This window comes from Silene latifolia, chromosome Y (assembly GCF_048544455.1).
Source record: "Silene latifolia isolate original U9 population chromosome Y, ASM4854445v1, whole genome shotgun sequence".
Classification (NCBI taxonomy): Eukaryota; Viridiplantae; Streptophyta; class Magnoliopsida; order Caryophyllales; family Caryophyllaceae; genus Silene; species Silene latifolia.
This window is the reverse complement of record NC_133538.1, coordinates 261,666,644-261,689,065: the sequence shown is the minus strand read 5'-3', so window position 1 is coordinate 261,689,065 and position 22,422 is coordinate 261,666,644. Positions and strand designations below refer to the sequence as shown.

The following is a 22,422-nucleotide window of genomic DNA, read 5'->3' as shown; positions in this document are numbered from 1 at the left end:
TTGGGCGGCATCTTGAAACTATATAAGAAAGGGTAAACATAAACACACGTACTAAACCTCAAAACACTAAAACACGCTGCCCAGAACCCACTCGATCGAGTTCCCAAACACACTCGATCGAGTAACGGGCTACTCGATCGAGTGCCCCACGTACTCGATCGAGTACCCAAACTTCAGACCCAAACAGACCTTCTGATCTCTTACCTACTCGATCGAGTATCTAGGCTACTCGATCGAGTGACCCCCTACTCGATCGAGTACCCCTAGTTACTCGATCGAGTGCCCCAAAACTCGATTCTGGACTCAAAATCGCCAAAAACCCACCCGATCGAGTCAATCTCACTTGATCGAGTAACACTAATTCATAAAAGCTACCCGCATGTTATGTCATATGCTAACATGCTAAACTTTATAAACCACATTATATCATAATAAACATGCTACGCATCTTTTCTACTATCTACGAAACCATTTCATCATGTTATTAAATGCCACATTGTAAATCATCCAACATGTTATCATCTCATCAACAAGTTTCCTCATATCACCATTTTCTTTCACATGCTCAACTTTCTACTTCAACATCCAACAATTAACACATTCCATCACATTCGTAAACCAGTTAACCAAACACACATACGACTCGACAAACACTTCCCCCATGTGACCGGTTCAAAGTTGTAGGGCGACCCCTGCGACTTTAGGAGGTCTCCCAAGCCTTTGCACTAGCTCCTACAACTTTTACCCTGGGTTTATTTTAATTGACTCCCTATGTTCATTAAGTTCATTGGTTACAGGTTTCAGGATCGTCGCTCTGATACCATTTGTAACACCCCCATACTCCAAGTGCCTTACCAGGACCACTCAGGTATGAAGACATTACCATCTCGGTTACCCGAGGCAATGATAATCAAACAACAATAAAGAAACAATGTTTAATATAAATAATTTAGTGAATAGATACAATCCTCAAAACCAAACCAAAGTACGTTACATGATTTCAAACTGACTGTCTAACTGAAATGTAAATAAACTAAAGGCTACAGCGGAAGACTCCTATCATCATGTCGTGGCATCCCAGCTATCCCCATACTCATCTCAATACCGCTCAATATCTGCTCACCATCCCCGAATGGATCACCGCAGTTTTCAAAACAACACCGGGTCGATACTAATCACACAATCAACATGTATAACAATAATAAGATAAAAGACACCTTAACTCACACACACACACACACGCACGCACACCAACCAACTCCCATCATCTCAATCCCGATCGTCCACTGGACTTACCACCGCCAGGGGGGACCGCAATGTACCCACCAAATCCCCGCTCCACATAGTGAGCGATAACCCTGTCCATTAATGTGCACATCCCCTTCCGTGGCGGGTTCCACGAAGGGCGAAACTAGGGCGTGAAGTCACTCCCGCAAGTGACCCCACTCAGCCGAGAACGCATCTCGAGAACCATCATCAGCAATCACAACCACAAACACAGTACAATCATTATATCAAACAACCAAATACAGCACATCACCAATATCCCATTATGGGACTAATACTGAGTAGGAAATCCTACCTGGAAAGCACAACAATCGACGGTATCAACAAACGTATCAAAAGCCTCTTCTACGAACCCTCCTCCTATCATATAACACATAGAGGCTACACATCACATACTACACGCAAAACCCCCAATCTCTAAATTAGGGTTTAACCAAATCAAGGGAAAAACAATAAAAAGGGTACGTAGATCTTACCCTCGACGCAAGGAACTCAACGATATGAATAACGACAAGAACTGACCGTCTGAACTCCGGGAATTGCTAAGAATGCGATTAGGAAGATGAACTTGTTGCTTTCTCTCTTAAACAGGGTTTTAGGTTTTGTAAAAGTGATTTAAAACAATGACGACGATACTTAAATACCTTAATCGCATAATTAACAAAACCCGAGAAAACTCCCCGTAAAACCGGACACTCGATCGAGTACCCAAGGTACTCGATCGAGTACCCTTACTCGATCGAGTACCCTGACTACTCGATCGAGTACCCAACAGGTCAGAAACTATTTTATTTCGCAACTTACCCTTACTCGACAGAGTAAGGCCTACTCGATAGAGTATCCCAAGACTTATAAATACGGAGTATTACATGCATGCTTTTCCATTGTATATCTAGAATATCAACGATTGACGACCACAATGCCCCACGATGGGCGCCAAACTGTTTAGGTATTTTTACCCAAGTCGATTAATTAGAGTCAATGTAGTCTTACTCGTTGGTTGGATGTTCGATCGTTCGTATGTCAATAAGTAAATAGAAAAATAAAGTGCGTAATGTAAATTAACACGTGAGATTTGGTGATGCGGAAAACCCGATGTGGGAACAACCGCGGGAGGGACGGTACCCTGCAAAGTATTGCACTATATGAATAGGAGGATGATTACAATTATGGCACAAAGCTAATCCTGTTGGCCCTAGGTGTCAGGCCTGCAAGATCTTGGACGAACGTATGTTATATGTCGAGATGTGATCTTGAATGTTGATGTATGAATGCGGGTGTTGAATGAATGCCTTCTTGATTTGCTCCTTTTGCTATTTGTAGGGTAAGAACCCTAGATATATCCTACCTCGAATATGGAAAGTGAATATAATTTCCATAAGGACTCTTTCCAAATTCGGACGCCTTTCCTAATTCTCCCTGATATCCCTAACTTCTCCCTAACCTCTCTTTCCTTAATCCGGGCGCCTTCTATGATGGGCTCCTGTTCTCCCTTGAGTCCGTTTCCTCTTTCTCTAACCGCAAGCTTCCTTCCTCCTTATCACTCCTTCTATAGCTTTTATTTTATTAAGTGGGCCTTCTTTGTTGTGCTATTTTTAGCCCAAACAAGTATCATCAGATGAAAGAATAACCCCGCAAGGGCTGGGATATCTCACACCAGATAACTGGCCGCCAGCCAGCCACGTGGAAGCACGAACAGGTGGCACCCATGTTGATAATTTTGTAGCAACCGGCCAGACACCTGGAGTAGGGTCCGCGGTAAACCCGCAGGTGAACTGGCAGCAAGAAACAATCGTAACCTCGACCCTCTAGCTGCCGGAACACATCAGAACCTTCAAGAGTTTGGGTCAGGAAGTAGCGCATTGAATCAGCAAGCAGCTGACAGGCGGATCTCAGATTCAGGCAGCATAACAAATCAGTAGTACTTGGAGTTAAGAGAGATGCTAAGCAGGGTTTCAGGATTGCCACCCCCACTTGAGAAAGCAGCACCTGACAGTTATGCCGACTCGCCATTCGTGGACGCCATATCCATCACAGCCATGCCAAAGGGATTCACAAATCCAAATATGCCTCTCTTTGACGGCACAATGATCCCTTTGACCATATAAGCCATGTCTGGCGAAGATGATGAATGCGGCCGTAAGGCAGATCAAGGAAGCTTGCATGTGTAAAGGATTAGGATCCACCTTAACGGGGCCGGCACTTCGATGGTTTGCGAGTCTACCCAACAGGTCGATCGCCACATTTGCTGAGTTGGTAAACGCATTTACCCAGCAGTTTTCAAGCAGCCGGAAGCCACAAAAGCATGCAGGAGATTTATACAGAATCGTCTAAGGGGCAGGAGAAACCATTGAAGAATACAATACTAGATTCAACAATGAGAAGGTGGCAGTACGGGAATGTGATGTTTCAACAAAGCGAGAGAAGCTTTCGGAGAGGCCTCCACCATGACTCGACTGTATGCAAAGCGGCTAACTATGCACCCTTATCATAACTTTGAAGCGGTACAAGAAAAGGCAGCAGCCGCAATTAGATTGGAGGAAGACATTCTAGCCAGAGCCAGCCTGCCCAATACACCAAGCGTCTCCAGCACCTCAGCCGTAGAAAAGTCAGGAAGAAAACAATCTACAAGTAAAAGGGACGAAAGGTATAAGCCATATGGAATGGGAGACAACAGAATCGAATAAATTCAGCTACTCCCTACTCTGGCAGAGTATGGATTCACTACAGGCATCGGAGGAATCCTGAAAGCACTCAGGGAGATGGGAGATGGAGTAAGATGGCCCAAGTCACCAGTAGAAGGACATGCATGGCGAAAAGATAGTAAGAAGAAGTGTGAGTTCCATTGTGACATTGGGCATAACACTGAGGACTGCTACACACTACGAAGAGAGATCAAGCGCATGTATGAGCAAGGTGAGCTGAGCCACCTATTACCACGTGGGGGCAAACAGCAGGATAAAATAGGCTCCGCGAAACCTGCAAATCCACCCACATGCACCAAGATAATAAACGTGATAACAGGCGGCTCAGACCTAAGTGGGCTGACGTACTCAGCACCTAAAAGACATGCCACCGAGACCAAAGGAGATAGACCAGCAAATTCTTGCAGAATTTCTCACAGTGATTTACCAGCTGTCACCTTTGATGAAGGAGACACATATGACGAACAGGAACATCACGACGCACTCATTATCACCTTGTCAATGGCAAACTGCACAGTTAGAAAGGTCTTGGTAGATACATGCAGCTCGGTCAACCTGATTATGTTAAAAACTATAGAAAACATGGGATTCAGCGAGAAGGATCTACAAAAAAACAACTATCCCGCTGGTAGGCTTCAGTGGGGAAACAGCCAACTCACTGGGCGAGATAGTCATCCCAACCTATGTGGGAGGGGTCAACAAGCAAGTCAGATACCTGGTCATAGACGGACCCTCTACCTACAATGTCATCCTGGGAAGGCCGTGGCTATATCAGATGAGAGCAATCCCTTCAACGTACCATCAGTGCATAAAGTTCCCCATACAATGGGAGGTAGAGACAATACGAGGAGATCAGAAGGAAGCTAGAGGCTTCTACAAGAAGGCACTAAAGTGCACTACCAGCCCTCCCGCATAGCAATTACAGAAGCAGCCTGTCCAGGATGGGTACATTGAGCCCCCTGCTGAAGAACTAGATCATATCAACCTGGACAAGCTGCACCCAGAGAGAACTGTGCTAATTGGAGCTGGATGCACAGGAAGATTGAGACAACAACTAATCAAATTTCTGCAAGATAACATGGACTGTTTCGCATGGTCGCACGACGACATGATAGGGATAGACCCATCCATCATAACGCATAAACTCAGTGTGGATCCAAAGTGTAAACCCATCCAGCAGAGAAGAAGGAAGTTTTCAGCAGAAAGAAATAAGGTAATTAATCAAGAGGTAGATAGCCTTATGGCAGCGAAGAAAATAAGAGAGGTAACATATTTAGAGTGGTTGTCCAACGTGGTGGTAATGCCTAAGAAGAATGGAAAGTGGAGAGTATGCGTGGACTTCACCGGCCTCAACAAAGCATGCCCTAAAGATCCCTTCCCACTGCCTCATATCGATGCAATGGTGGATGCGACAGTTGGACATGAGATGCTGACATTTCTGGACGCATGGAGTGGTTACAATCAAATCAAAATGGATCCTGCAGATCAGGAGAAGACGGAATTCATGTCTGAAAGAGGAATATATTGTTACAACGTCATGCCATTCGTCCTAAAGAATGCAGGCTCCACATATCAGAGGCTGGTCAACCGCATATTTAAAGAGCAGATAGGAAGAAGTATGAAAGTATACATCGATGATATGGTGGTGAAATCAGAGAAAGCCAAAGATCATATCGACACCAGCGAAACATTCAAGACTGAGGGAATACAAAATGAAGCTAAATCCATCTAAATGCACCTTCGGGGTATCCTTTGGCAAATTCTTAGGCTACATTGTAACACAAAGAGGGATAAAAGCCAACATCGAGCAGATCAAGGCTGTTTTGCAATTGGAGTCACCAGAAAAGGTTAAGGACGTTCAAAGACTAGCTGGCAAAGTAGCAGCCCTGAGCAGGTTCATTTCAAGATCCACATATAAGTGCAGGTTATTATACGACATACTAAGGAAGAGCCAAAAGTTCGAGTGGACAGCAGACCACGAGCAAACATTCAAAGAGCTGAAACACTACCTCAGCAACCCACCACTGCTGTCAAAACCGGGACCAGGAGAACCACTGTTCCTCTATCTAGCCGTCACAGAGGTGGCAGTGAGTGTTGTTCTAGTCAGAGAGCAAGAGAAGGAACAGAGGCCAGTATTCTATGTAAGCAAGTCTCTGCTGGCAGCAGAGATCAGATACACATTTCTCGAAAAACTAGTACTAGCTCTGGTGATATCATCTTATAAGCTGCGCCCCTATTTTGAGTCCCACACCATACATGTTGTGACCAACTACCCGCCAAGTCTCATCAGAAAAACCTAAACCATTAGGCGTAATGTCAAAATGGTCTCGTACACCTTAGTGGGTATGATATCCAGTATGACCCTAGAACAGCAATCAAGTCGCAAGCATTAGCAGACTTTGTCTCAGACTTCAGTCCAACCATCCAAAATCTGGCAGATGAGGAAATCCTCACCCTAGAGGGAAACAGGGACGTGGAGATCTGGCAGATGCACATCGACGGAGCCTCCAATCAAAGGGGGGCATGTATAGGGTTAATCCTGCGATCACCACAGGGGGATTTGATAGCACAAGAAGTAAGATGTGAATTCAAGGCAACCAATAATAAAACAGAATACGAGGCTTTGATACTAGGAATGCAGCTAGCTCTGGAATTAGGAGTCAGACACCTGCACATATCCAGTGACTCTCTGCTAATAGTTAACCACGTAAATGACGAGTTTATAGCCAGAGATTCAAAGATGATTGCATACTTAAAGGTAGCAAAGGAGTTAAAGCAAAAATTCAAAACGTGCAAGCTCGCGCATTCCCGAGAGATCGAATGTGGAAGCAGATGTCTTAGCAACTCTGGGGGCAACGTTCAAGCCGACAGAACTATCCAACATTCTCATCGCACACATGCTGGAACCTTTTATCCAGAAGACAGATGAAATAGACAGAGGAGAACTGGAGGACCAGCAGGACGAAGTGGGAGTTCAGACAGCTACGGAGGCCGGGGAAGACTCTCAGCTGCTTGACCAACCAGCTATACAGGTACGTAGATGAGTGGGATTGACGCACACCCTACCTAGACTGGATGCGTCATAGCAAGCTGCCAGATGACAAGAAGGAAGTAAGAGCTTTCAGAGTGAAGGCCTCCAGATTTATACTAATTGATGATACACTCTTCGAGAAGTCACCGGCGGTCCCTACTTACGATGCCTGGACAAGGAGGAAGCACAGATCGTGTTACATGCTCTCCCACAATGGTGAATGTGAAAACCATGCGGGGGGCAGAGTCAGAAATAAAGCTCTTAGGCGAGGATACTTCTAGCCCACAATGATAGCGAGATGCGGCGAGAATACGCACGCAAGTGTGACGCTGCCAGCGCTCGGACCAATGATCCATCACCCGGTGAGCCCTTACACCTATCATTTCTCCCTGGCCGTTCATGACATGGGGTATGGACATAGTAGGCCCCCTACCAAGAGCCACGGGAATAGGATATGGATGCTTTGGCGATGACAGATTACTTCTCCAAGTGGATAGAGGCGAAGCATTCACGAAGTGAAGGACAAACAAGTCATCTCTTTCACAAAACGCATATCATCTGCGGTTTGGTATCCCATCAGAGATCATATGTGACAATGGCTTACAATTCATCTCCAACGATGCTGAGGGATACTGCGCCAGATGGAACATCACCTTGAAAAAATCAGCACCCAGGACTCCAAAGTCTAATGGGCAAGCCGATTCCAAAGAACAAAATTATCATGGATAATCGAGAAGGAGGTTACGGGAGTTAGGAGGAAAGTGGGCGGATGAATTGCCACCGGTGTTATGGTCGGATAGAACGACGCCAAAGATAACAACAAAGCTAAACACCCTTCACTGGTGTTTGGTGCGGAAGCGATCATTCCGTCGAGGTTCTGTTCCCACTCACGGTATGGATGTATGACAAGGAACTGAACAAGGCGAGAGATGGTCGGGCGCTGGATACGATGAGGCGAGCCGTGAGCAAGTGCAAAAATACGTCTAGCCCTACTCTGCGATCGGTGGCCGGAGTTACAACAAGAATGTGAAAGTCAGGCTCCTGGAGGTAGGAGACCTGGTTCTCCGTGAAGTGTTCCAGAATACTAAAATCGCCTACAAATGGGAAGGACCATACCAGGTAGAAGGAGTTGTTGGCCATGGTGCATACAGACTGATGACTATGAACGGTCAAATCATACAACGCCCATGGAACATACTTCACCTGAAGAGATATTACTTTTAATAATAAGTAGATTTTAGCCGACAGAGTATTGTACTATGAAAAGCCAAATTATTTTAAAATAAAAGAAAGTCCGGTAGTAGGCATACTACCAATTTCATCCCCATTTCCGGTGTCTCTTACTCTTTCAAATTTTAAACTGCTATTGGATGGTGTGGTCTGACAGCGTCCTAGGACCACAATTGCTCTGGTACCCCATGAGATGGCGTCAGGTACTTCACATCATTTTAATAGACTTTTATGTTTTCAGGCTTCTCTAAGTACATCACTCTGAATCCTAATGTCTATGGTACGTTGAAAGTGTATCTAGCAGGACTGTCAACTGCCAAAGTGGGGTGACAAGGCACATGGCAATCCAACATGCCTAACCTACTTTCTACACTAGGAGCACCCTTACCAGGCGGACTGTGGAATATACGAAAGGGAGCCTGGTTGACAGCTAAAAACGCTTACCCAGCTACCCCTGATACCACCCCCTGGACGTAGCTCACACTAATCGCAATTAATCAGGACCCCAGCATGCATGCACACATATATGGAACGTAGGGATCTCTGCGCTACCAGAATCCTGCAGCGTCCCATCGGTCCTAGAATGACGATAAACTTGCCTAAAGTATTCCCCTGTTGGCTCTAAAATATGATGAACACACCTTGCGTCATGAACAAGGTTAAGTAGTCAAAATTGCGGCATACGCCTAAATCAGCCATCAGGCTGATACAGAAGCTAGCTGAGTCTAAATCAGCCTTTTCAGGCTAACACGACTGGTCTAAATCAGCCTCTAAGGTTGACACGGCCACCCCTCCTTACGATGCGGCACATGCCTAAATCAACAAACAGATCGACACGGCGGCTAATGAGTCCGAGTCGACCTCCTCATGATGACATGACTCGCCTAAATCAGTCAACAGGCTGACACGGCAACCTCCTAAACTAAGAAAAACGAAATTTAACACACAGCATATAATTAAAACTTGCCAAACTAGGGCAAGGGGTATTCCAAAAATCTGGCCGAAAATACGGCCCTAGAGTTTAATCGCCACCATGGTGAGCTACCAGAAAAGTGTTTCAAAATATTACAGATCTGCCACCAAAGGGCCAGACTACCAAAAGTTCATTGATATATAAAAAAAAAACTTCTTAATTGTCGGTCACATTAATGACCTCCACATCTGGCATCTTTTCTGCCTCCTCCTGCTGACCATTTATTTCAGGTACGGGACCAGCTTGCACACCCTCAGCTACCACAGCTTCCTGAGCTCCGTCAGCAATATCCTGAGGCAACCCAACATCCTCAGCAGCAGCCGTCTCAGCTAGCGCAGGAGAATTCACTTCGCCAACTTTGGCTTCAGGATGCTCAGGTCAGGTTGCACCGGGTACAGGGTCTCCAACTTCCTCTCTTCTTATTCAATAGCTTGCAGAGTTGGAGGCTCCTCAAGGGCAGCACACATTCCGCTGATCTTTCCCCGCCAGGTAGCATAGGCAACAATGTTTGAGGCCAGGGTAATCAGCTCACTGATCCTCTCCTCAGAGCGCTTCAAGGAGTCAGAGAAAGTGGTGAAAACCTCCTGGGTACGAGCCAGCTGATCAGCCCCTTCCTTCAGCTTCTTCTTTGTGTCGGCTAGATCTGCCTTCAGCTCAGCCACCCGTCCCCTCAAATCAGCGTGCTGCTTCTCTAGATCAGCGACGGGCCTAGCCAGCTCCCTGTTCTTGGCGCTAGGAGCATGGCTGGTGGTCTGCACTATGTTGATCATCTTCCTGTTATAGAGAGCAGACTGGAGGGCCTGGGGGTAAGGAAAGTCAAAGTTAGCAGGAATTGAAGATTAGAAACTTAGAACAGGTGGAAGACGAAGGATACTCACCATGAAAGAATTATGCACATCGTTCTCAGCCATCTCCTTGGGACCAAACTCCGAGAAAGCATCAACCAGAAGAGGGAAGAGCAATTGGTCAATTTCAGGCCAGTATGGCACCTTGTCAACATTTCCAAAGCCCTCTGGAAAATGGGCGATGATGCCACCGCTAGTAGAAGCACGAGGGATGGCAGGAGGAGTAGGAGGATGACGAGACATCGGGCTGACCTCTAGAGGTTCAGTCCGAGCAGAGCTGGAATGAGTAGGAGGTGACTGGAAAGACGCAGCAGGGGCGCTCCTCTTGGAAGCAGACGCCACGTCAGGACTCGCAGCTGACCTTTTTCTTTTAGCACTCTGGAGGATAGCCTCCAAAGGGTCGACTTTTGAACCTGCAAGCAGTCATTATTTCAGGTGTCAGGAAGGGTTTGGCAGCTAGCAAGGTTGCACGTAGGTAAAGAAGACTTTAGGCAGCTTACCGGAAGACATGCTGTGGGCTGATTGCAAGGGTGGAGGAGGAAGCAGGTGAATATCCAAGCAGCAGATAAGGGAACTTCCTCTCACTCAGAGGAATGCAGAACAGTTTGTTGCGAGCAGGGATCGGGGCACCAATGCGGGTTAGGTAGCAGGGACCTGCATGAAAACGATAGAGTAAGCCAGTAAGCATTGGGATGAACAAGCCAGGCGTCAGGAAAACTACTTACTTGAAGTAATAATCCATTTCTCGAAGTTATAGTTAGCAGGCGGCTGGATAGAAGCCTTCCTCACATAGAAGAAGTCCTCAAACCATTTCTCGTCTCTGGACTTTGACACATGCTTGAAGGGAGTCTCACCAGAACCCCGGAGCGAAAATTGGCCCCTCCCCAGGGACCTGATATCATACATATGGGCCAAATCGCCCAGAGACATGGAATTGCCAGAGTTCTGACATGCAGCTAAAGAGTAGAGGAGAACCCTCCAAACGGTGGCCGAGATTTGTGCCATAGCAAAGTTGTTGGTAAAGATGAAGTCTTGGATAAGTTTCGAAAAGGGGAAACGGAGGTCGTATCTAAATGGGTATAAATAGAAACAAACCCACCCCGGACGGATATCATCAGCCTTTTGACCCGGTTCAGGGATGGCTATCTCAACCCCATCACCAAGGCCGAGCATACCCTTGATTAGGGGAATATCGGCGGGAGTCAGGGCGGAGTCACAATCATGGGGGTGAGTAAAAAGATTTCGTGAAGGAAAGACGAGGTCTGGATTCCGGTCAGCTGGGGTAGAGGATGAAGAGGCTTGTCGGGTCTTTTCCATGATTGAATAGAGAGAAGAAAGGAGGGAAGGGAGAAATACCTGGTGAAGAGGACGGCGGGAGTGAGGCAGTGAAGCCGGCGAAAAAAAGAGAAAAGGGAGAGATGAGAATAAGGGGAAGAGTTGTTTTTTGGGGAAATAATGGAAGTGAGTAAATGAAGTGAGGAGGGAGTTGAGATTATAAAGGAAGGGAGAGAGAGGGGCGCGAGAAATGAGGAGGAGGGCGGCGAGTAATGATGAGTGTGCATGGGAGGAAGTGTAAATGACGGCTTAGGGTTTTAAATAATCAACTACGTAAATTCCTTGTTCGACGCCTCGAAGCGTACCTCGCAAGAAATTGGGGGCAAACTGTTTGGGCTAAAATTCACACAATGAGGAAAGCCCACTTAGTAAGTAATGGATCATAAAGGAAGGAGTAGAAGAAGGGGAGCGCACGATTGGGAGCAAGGGCGCTGAAAGGGGAAATGGGCCAGCAGGCGCGTGTAGAAGGAGGCCAAAGCCCGCTGAAGGAAGCATCCGTGTTTAGGAAAGATAAGTCAGGGAGAAGTCAGGGAGCATTCAGGGAGATCAAGGAGAATTGAGGGAGATAGTGAGATATGGAAAGAGTTATTATGGAAGTTATATTCCTTTCCATAAACATGGTAGGATACACCTAGGGTTCTTACCCTATAAATAGCAAGGGAAGCAATCGAAGGACATCCAAGATCACACATACACAATATCTCGTGCTAGCAAGATTTACATTACGCATCAATTGTATTCATCCTCCTATTCAAAGATAATGCAATATTTGGCAGGTTACCGTCCCTCCCGCGATTGTTCCCACATTGGATTTTCCGCGTCACCAAATCTTGCGTGTCAATTTATATTTCGTGCTTTATTTCCTAATTTAAATATAAAAAACAAACGATCAAATCAAGCAACCAACAAGTAAGACCGCATTGACCTAATACAATTAACTTGGTAAAAATCACCTAAACAAAAGTTTGTACCTTTGGATTCTTGGTGAAGTGGGTAATCATGTTGTGTAATTTGTTTGAATGAATACTATCTTTTCCACGCTTAAAATTTCGTCTTAAGACAGTCACAAATGAACTTAAACCGTGAAAATGGATTTGTTGAGCCATTTTCGTGGGCTGTTTTTTGACGGGTTTCTAGCTTGGGTTTGAGCCAACTCCCCTATTTTCGTCTCCAGTGTATATTCAAGAATAATATGGATCGTATGATAATTTCCGTCAACATGAAGAGTTTTTGCAAGGATGCGTTCCCTGCCTTTCTTTTGCGTCTTTTGCTAGATGGGACATGTTGTCAGCCAAGTTACTCAAGATTGAGTATTTGGGTTTCTTGCGGATACAGAGCTGCTGGGGTGTTAATATTACCCATTAACTCATTTTCTTGTCCAATGAGGTTGATTAAACTGCCCTTTATTTAATTTGGTTATTCGAAACGTTTAAATTTCCGTCTCGTGTTTTATATAACGTAATTCGTTAAATATCATTCATTCGTATATTTTTCTCTCATGATTTATAATTGTGGAATTCTGTTATTTAATTATATTTCCGTCTTAACTTTGGTCCCAAAATGGGTGCTTTTGGCGCCAAGTTTGGTTCATTCGAATTGTTTAATTTTCGACTCGTATTTTATATAACCTAACTCGTTAAATATCGTTCTTTTACATATTCATGCAAGTTGGGCCACTACTCCTTAGTTTTTGGGCTCTCTTTGTTGTACTAAATGAATTCATTATATTCTAATTGTTGGGCTCTATGTGAGTAATTGGTTGGACTTCTTATGGCTAAACTTTTGGGTTGTACATGATTAAGTGTTTGGGCTTGTTGTATGCAACTTATTGGATTTCATATAAATCTTATCTTGGGCTTCACATGATTATGGTGTTAGGGTTAATATGTTCCATTTAATGGGCCATGTATAGTTTGTGTTTTGGGCTCGTAAATGAGTCACTTGAGTTGGTCACATTTTATCTCGTAAATTATTCATTATTGCTTGTTATATTTCATTTAACCGGCGTGTTAAATTATGAAGTGGAATATTTATTAATATAATACATGTATGATATATTTATTATAAATAGTTACTTGTAGTGAGTCGTATTCTAGATAATATCTTGTTTTGCTCGGTTGTGATAGTCTTGGTCCTATCGGATACTAGAAATGAGCTATAAGCCCTCTAGTTGCGATATGATCATCGAGATTGATGTTCCCATCCGTACTTATGGTGAGATGCTAGCCATAAGTATGAATGTGACATTAGTAATCCCGTCCCAGATACTTTATGTGTTGCCTCGGACATGTTTTAAAGGTAACCTCTGTGTCGGGCACTTGTTTGTAGTATTTGGACATGTTTTAAAGGTAACCGCTGAGCTAGATACTTTATATGTTGTGTCTCGGACATGTTTTAAAGGTAACCTCTGACTCGGACACTTTTTTGTAGTATTTGGACATGTTTTAAAGGTAACCGCTGAGCCAGATACTTTATATGTTGTGTCTCAGACATGTTTTGAAGGTAACCTCTGAGTCGGACACTTGTTTGTAGTATTTGGACATGTTTTAAAGGTAACCGCTGAGCCAGATACTTTATATGTTGTGTCTCGGACATGTTTTACAGGTAACCTCTGAGTCGGACACTTGTTTGTAGTATTTGGACATGTTTTAAGGGTAACCGCTGAGCCAGATACTTTATATGTTATGCCTCGGACATGTTTTAAAGGTAACCTCTGAGTCGGGCACTTGTTTGTAGTATTTGGACATGTTTTAAAGGTAACCGCTGAGCCAGATACTTTAGAGGTCGTGCCTTGGACATGTTTTAAAGGTAACCGCTGAGCCAAGGTACTTAAGGATTTGTGTCTCGGACATGCTTTAAAGGTAGCCTCTGAGCCGAATGCTTTGCTTTATGTGTGATGTTAGTAGTCCCATTTCGTGTATTGTATGCTATTTGGTTTTCAAAGTTCATGCCTAAGGTTTCCATTCACATGTAATATGATGTTAATCTTGTTTGTCCGTAACATATGATATTCTATCGTATTTATAGTTGTATTATCATTTATGACGTTTTGGTTGGATTGTCTCATATGCCTTATCTGTGATTGACTACGCATGTTTTGAATGTTAGTCTCATGTCTCAGTGCTTGCATCAAATGGTTGTATTTATGATGTTCTAATATGTTCTTGTTTATATGTGTTTCGACATTTTGTGGCTGGGAGAACCTTGAGTTACTCTCCACTGAATGTGGCGTTCATGTTTACATGAATGACAGGTTGTGAAGATGTTCACGTGGGGAAGATGTGTGGGCTAGCGAGAACTAAACCTTGGACTAGTAGTCGGTTTATTAGGATTGCTTAGACTCACCATTTATCATTTTGACATTCGAGGGATATATTTTCCCTCATCTTTGACTATCACGTTTGTATAAACTTAACTTTATTTCCGCATTCTTTATTTATGTTTTAAATTTTAATGAACCCGTGCTTTAAACTTTAAAAGTTTCAAAAATTTCCTAAAATTCCGCACTTTATTATTGTATTTTTCTTACCGTTATTGCGGGGTTCACACTGTCCCCCTCTCCTCTATTTTAGAATACCTGATGTGGAGAAGACAAGCCAACTTTTTTAATTCAGAATGCGCCTGGTAAGTCTACGCTAACGTGTATGTGTGTAGACATGTTTGTGTGATTAGTTATGGATACATCACATCTAATACGCTGGATAATACATCAGAACACATCAGTTAGAATGTTTACGGAGTCTACTTATTTTATAGTTTCTTGCAACGAGCTCAATCAACCGTCATTTGTACACTACAGGTTTTACGTAAGCTGTTTGGAACCAATGTTTTACCGGAGCATCGTTGCTATGGTAAGAGCTCTCCATTTAAATCACATTACTAGAAATCTACAATATCTTCCATCTAAGCAAGAACTATTTGGTTTAGCCGCTTTCCGTTAATTTTACCAGGTGTAATTTTTAGTTTTATATTGGATAATAATTTGAGTTTATATTGGCGTCGCCGAGGGTTATTGTTGGTTGAGTTTGTTTCGATCCCTTTCGGTGTTAATGTATAAAATCCACTATGTAGTGAGGTAGTACATCACGCTCACAAGGTTGATAATGAATGATTCCACATTAAGATGATAATTTCTTCCTCATTTTCTTAGTTTAAAAAAGCGCGCCTTGAGTGCGCTTAAAGTGCACCTTGGATGAGGCATTAGCCAAAACGCCTCTGTGCATTTTAGGTGCGCCTTTTAGACAAGGCCCACATAACCAGGCTAATTAGTACGGACTTTCTATATCTTTTAGACAAGTCTCACTGATAAGACGGGTTTAGTACTGTATAAGAGTATAGATTTTGAGTGAGTATTTGTGGAATAAGTGGAGTTTTAGAGAAGTAATTGTATAAATTCTCATGCTTTAATGTTGACTATAATTGAGAATAATTAAGTGGAATTTTTGAGTAATGGATCATAGGAGTGATTTGGTGATGAGTTGGATTTAAGACATTTGATGTTGACAACATGTTTTGGGCTCAACAAAGACGGAAGGCTAAGTAGGATACAAGAGTCCAAAATTCTAACTAGACCAAACAAATAAATTCAAGAAGTCCACTAAGAAAACATGAGCACATGATGTGTTTCATAATGGGCCAACAATAGAAAGGAAGAGCAAGTCAACAGGAGAAGAAAAAGACCAAGCAACGTTTTTGGGCAGACTTTCGCGCGGGTCGCGCGTGGGACAAGATGAAATAGTCGAGCTTCGTGCCTTATTTCCTAATTTCAGCTATTTTCAGTATTATTATTAATTTCTAAGTAAAAGCAATTAGGGTTCTAGAGAGTATTTTTTCAATTACACTTATTGAATGAATAATAATATCCATGATTAAAAGATAAAAGCTAAGTACTTAACCTAATAAAAATATTAACTAATAAAAATAATATACTAATAACTAGTCCTCCCTTTCTTGGATCGATAAACTGAAGCTATCTTCCGATTATTTATGAGATTGTTTCTTTCTTTCTTTATTTCTCATGTATTGTTTATGTCTTTTGCTCGTATTTTATGATTATTGTTTCTCTTGCTAATCTGATCAAATTAGTAATTGTTTACTTTAATCTATTGCATGTTTAGAAATTGAATACGGATTAGTTCAATTTCTAGACTATAGTAGCAAACTTTACCCTAATAATTTATATGTGTTTCATCGTTATTAGGACGAAGTAGAGACTAGACATATAATTCGAATCGTTAACCGCGTGTGTTAAAGATCGTTATCTTTATTGCTTCCTTGGATTGTTAATGTTGTTATTGGATTAAATCTAGACGCTTCGCTTAGACTATTCAATAATTAGAGTCTTCTAATATCGCGTTTCGAGTTAGTTGACTAAACTTAAGAGGAAGGGGAAACTTAAATTTCCACAATAAAGTGCTTGAGAGTAATTGAGTTAAAGACAATCGATGACCAATTAGTTTGTTGATAGTGGATGTTTGTTGACCCAAGAACTTTTAATCATCTGAATTCATCTTATTTACTTATTCCTTGTTTAATTAGTCTTTAGTTTATCAATCATCAACAAAACCCCCCTATTATTATTATTATTATTATTATTATTATTATTATTATTATTATTATTATTATTATTATTATTACTTGTACTCTTTACTTTTTTTACACATTAATTACATCGCCTTCTCTGTTGATCGATCCTTATTACCATATACTATATTTAGTTTAAGGTCATAAGTGTTATAAATATTATCTTTGGGAGCATACGACTTCGGCTCACCACTCACCATTTCTTTTCCCCACTATTCCTAACTTTACTCTTTAACATGTTAGCCAACTTGAAAACTCCTAAAAAGCTATTATTGCCAAAAAATTTATTTGGAAATTACAAATTTGTTATAAAAGAATAGGGTGCCTCTCGTCCAAAAGGCACGCGCCTTCGCTTTGTGCTTTGTGCCTCCTCGCCTTGGCCCCTTAGCGCCTCGGTGCGCCTTGCGCATTTTCAAACTAACCTCATTTTAAGGCACCGGTTAATATGTGGTGTTCAGGAGACATTAGGCGTGCGTTGTCATCTATAAAACAATTATAGAGCTTAATCGAACTTTCAGCTTCTAAAATGTTTTCTTACTATGGAACTATTACTCTTTTATGATGTATGAATACTTCAAATCTGCAGGTTTCAAAGCGAAAAGAGAAGGGAAGGGTGGAGGAAATGCAAAGAAGAAGGTGCAGGGGAAAAGGAAGGGAAAGGATTATGAGAAGAGATTGTTGAGAATCATATAAAGGTAGGTTCTATTATTATGTGTCATGGAGAAAAACTTATGTTGCTGTTTGTTTTCTTAAGTTTGAAATTGAATATGTTGGTTCTTTGGTGTCTGGTTGTTAAAGCTTTTTCTTCTTATAATGTCTTTCAAAGATTGTTGAAAGAGAACTAAATGGGGTTGAAAGATACGATGTAGATGGGCGATCGATTTCTGTTGAGGAATTTGTAGTGGATTTTGAGGAATTAAATAAGTCGTTGTTGGAAAGATGTGTGGTGGACTGAGTTGGTTCGAATAGGTGGGTTAAGGATTATTTGATTACGATATGTGGGGATGTTAAGTTAGTGTTTATGTAATTTCTGTTGAAAAGGGAAGTGTTAATGACAACAAATGGCATAAAACACTTACTCCCTCCATACGACACCAAAGGTAACAGTTGCTTTATCACACTTGTCGAGGCACATTTTGCAACGTGAATATATTTAGTTACACATTATTAAAAATTATAAAAATTTGATATTCTTATAGCATTCATGACATGACTAAAAAAATCTCACATGACTATATTTTGTCTTATAGAATAAGAATAATATCAAATATTCCCTACGATCATGAATAGTGCCAAAAAGCAACTGTTACCTTTGGTGTGGTATGGAGGAAGTATTTGATAAATGAAGTAGAAATATTTTGAACTTGAATAGTTAGGATCTGATAAGCTTGTTTGTGAACAAGGGTGAAATAACTGAAGTCTACCGAAAGAATTGTGTTGTGGTTTAGAGCATTTATATAGATGTATAAAAGTAAAGATGTAAAAGTTGTGGTCATATATAGTGGTAGGGATGGGGAAAGGGTAAAGAGGAGGAGGAGAATGAGGGCAAATGAGGGAGTAGGGGAAGGATAAGGAGGGAAAGGGGAGTGGGGAAGGAGTGGAAGGGTAATGAGAAGGAGATGTGAGGGGATGGAGGACAGGGAAAGGAAGGCAAATGGAAGGAGGCTCGACGTAACGGGAAGCGGAATGAGGAGAAAAAAAGGAAGGGGAAGGTAAGGAGGAGAGGAAACTGATGAGAATCCTATTAACCTTAGCATGTTTCAAAGTATGTTTTTTCATGAAGATTTCTTAGATTGAAGCATTTGAGCATATATATGCTGTCACTGCCCAACTCAATTGTTGTTTAGACCCAATTTTAAAGGATGGATGGAGTATTAGGGGAAAGGAAAGGGTGTGGAGGGGAAGAGCAAGGGAAGATGAGGGTGTATTCATCTTAGAGGGAGTTTAAGGGAAATTAGATATACACAACGGTTGAGGAGGAGAGTGGGCTACATGGTTATTCCTGGTCATGTTGTAGGTAAAAAAAGAGTGGTTTTTAAAGAGTTTCTCCTTTTACGTCACATGCACCTCTAGGTCCAAGTAGTTCGCGAAACAGAAACTTCGGTGGCCAGAGAGCACCTCTTCAATCAGTCTGGTAGATGCTTATTAAACTTTCGGATTAATGACCAGTAGGCTTGAGATTACAAAACATGTGATAAGAAGAATGAAGAATAAATGGTATGGATGTAGAGAAACTTATAATCTGGATCACGCAGAAAGGAGCTGGCAGGTCTAAGGTTAGCTTGAATTTTTATTCTCCATAAGTGGTTTACTCTTTTATTCTTTGTTTACACCACCATGTATGTACATCGGTCTCGTGTTAATGTCTGATGGTAAAATTTCACATAACTATAAAAATAATAATTGATATATAAGTGCCTGTTAATAATAGAAGGGAGATATAACTGAATGAGGTGAATATTATTGATAAACTGATTACAATATATAGGACACTATCTTGCGGAATACTCCAAGAATATTCCTCGGTATAATATCCTAACTATAATATATTATATGATAATATATTTTCCTAATAATAATATCTCTAATATAATATTCTCTAATACACCCCTCAGTCAAAGCGGTAGTCGACGAACGCTTTGACTGGAATAAAGATATAGTTGTTGACGCCGTTGTAGATAGAGCCAACTTGATATTTGTCGACGCGTTCACCGAAGATAGTGCCTTGCATTTGTCGAGGATCGTGCCGAAGAGCCACACATACTAACCTGAAGAAACTAAACGAGCACGAGGGTCGAAACCCTCGGTAGACACAAAACTAAAACGTCGTGCACGAGGGCCATAGCAGCTCGTGAAACACCGACAAAACAAATGGTGCACGAGGACCGAAGTAAACTCGTGAAAAACCGGTACTGTGAGGGCCGAAGCAAACTCATCCGTACGAACAAAAATAAAAGAAAAACAATCGACTAAACTAAAAACAAAGCACACGTCCAAATTTTACTCAAGTAAATGGCCGACTAAGTCATACCACCCGGCCCCTTAGGCAGGGATGGTTGCTGGGCGAACCCAAAGCGGACAGAGAGACGGCAATGATGGGACATGGCGGTAGTTTAGATTGGGCATCGGAGCCGGTAGGCTAGGCCAAGGGCTGTTGCCGAAGCAACATGACAGATCAGGTTGCCGAAGCAACAATAGACAACAGCAAGGGCGATGGTGCGGCGGCGTGACGTAGGCAGCGGCGGCATTTACGGAGGCACGACAACTTGAAGAACGGAGGAGTAGAGAAATTATTTATCCTAATATTATAATCTAGTTGTTGTTGGAGAGTAAAAGGGATTATGGGGGTTTTGGTAGAAGATGGTGTATGGAGGCAGGGGATGAAGATGGAAAAAGAGATGTGGGCTCCAACTTTATTCACTGAAAAATAATATAACGAGAAGTCCTAAAGATGAGAGGGTTTCTATTTTCTACGGGTTTCTATTTTCTACGGAAAGACTCTGTGCACCCGCCGGAGATGGTATATGAGAGCCATCTCCGGCCGGTTGTTTGAGCAATATTTTGTAGCGAGCGGAAAGTTTTGAGAGGATCGATTAAGCTGATACCATGTTAATAATAGAAGGGAGATATAACTGAATGAGGTGAATATTATTGATAAACTGATTACAATATATAGGACACTATCTTGCGGAATACTCCAAGAATATTCCTCGGTATAATATCCTAACTATAATATATTATATGATAATATATTTTCCTAATAATAATATCTCTAATATAATATTCTCTAATAGTGCCACTTCAATTAGAGTGGTCTTCCATCAATCGTCTCATATGAGAACCTATTTACTCATTTTTGGGGGCATCAATCCTTGACAATTTTAAGAGTACAGGCTGAATAACATGGAAATATGATGACTTTAGTCATGGTAGCGATGATAAGGTTTGCATGCTAATAGTGTGTCTTTCTTTTACAGCTTTTCATGACGTCTTCTTCGGCAAGGTATTGAAGGACTTGATAATGAATCCAAAGAGGTACCTATTATTTACAATACAGTCTCACATGTTAACCCAGACCATTTCCTCATGTATTATTCATAATATTATACAGTTAAAGAGTTGGCCTCAAGTGGGAAAATGTCTAAGATATATTTTTTTGTTTAAACTATCATCCGGTAGGAGGGGAAAGATGAAGAGGAGTGGAGGAAAGAGGAGGGAAAAATGCGTTGAATATTAGTGAACTTTTGCATTATTCAGGGTTAAGGTTTAACAATGATAATTTGTATTAATACAATAGAATTATTGTCACAGGGAAAGCGATCAAAGTGATAGGGAAGGCGATCGAAGTGATAAGCTTGAGGATATGGATGATGAAGAGATAAGCGGTGATAACTGATGACAACGACGAATAAGACGATGACGATGACGATGATGCTGTTGAGAAACCATATTAAGCAGAGCGACACGAATTTAACTCATTGTAATTGCAAATAAAAATTTTCACTATTCCTTTTCTTTTAAACCTTTATCTTTGAAAAGATTTTATCATCTTGCTTCTTGTGTTTTTACACTTTTGCCGTCTGTTTTAGCAGGAATTCACACAAGAACAAAGTCCTGCCAGGGATTTAATTGCACGGCAATCTAACTCAAAATAACTAAGCCTGACTAGTATGACTGATTAATTAAAGAACTAATAAGAAAGTGAGACACAAAGATTTATACGTGGAAAAACCCTGGGAATAAGGGAAAAAACCACGGGCACCAAGCCAGGAGGGATTGTTACTTAGAGTATCTTAACAGGGAATGTGTATGTCAGGCTAGGAATAGAGTATGAACGTTTAATAATTATGCTTTGGCTGTTTACAACTACAAAATGAGAGTAAGTGAGAGTGAGTAACTGATGCCCCTTCTTCTTTCTTCCCTGTGCTATTTATAGTAGCTTCATTCTCTTTACAACGGCTCTCCCAACACTTGTTTAGGATGCTCCTAGGTAATAGGCCTCGTGCCTTATTTACCCGGAGGTAGGTATTTGACTCCTAAAACTGACCGCCTTTATCTCTGCTTGGTTGACTGCTCTATACTCGTTGTAGGTTTTGTTGAATAAGGCTTCCGTGTAAGTAGGAACTACATTTCTAGGCTTTAGTTGTTGCCTGACGCGTTCTGGTAATGTTCAGCATATGGCTGGTGAGGTATCTCTTCAGGCCTGGCCTAGTAGATGGCCTGGCCTGTCTTTTCCTCCTGGCTGGTACCTGCTCAGGTGTTTGTTTGCCTTGCATTAGTTTCATTTTGTTCAGGCTAGATCTGGTGCTTATTTGCCTGACTGTTGTCCTGTCAGGCAGGACAATTCTGGACCCAACAATTGCCCCTTATATTCTTATTCCCAGTGGATCTGGCCAGGGATAAGGAGATAAAAATTCGAGCCAGGCAAAAAGT

The 22,422-nt window shown here is 42.0% G+C and overlaps 1 long non-coding RNA gene across 1 annotated transcript; it reads left to right on the top strand.

Moving 5' to 3' along the window:
- The first annotated feature begins 17,197 nt into the window (after positions 1-17,197).
- LOC141626648 (uncharacterized) lies at positions 17,198-21,398 on the top strand. Its single transcript, XR_012536248.1, has 3 exons — positions 17,198-17,684; positions 20,967-21,024; positions 21,301-21,398. It is a non-coding gene; the product is annotated as an uncharacterized LOC141626648 (long non-coding RNA).
- The last annotated feature ends 1,024 nt before the right edge of the window (positions 21,399-22,422 follow it).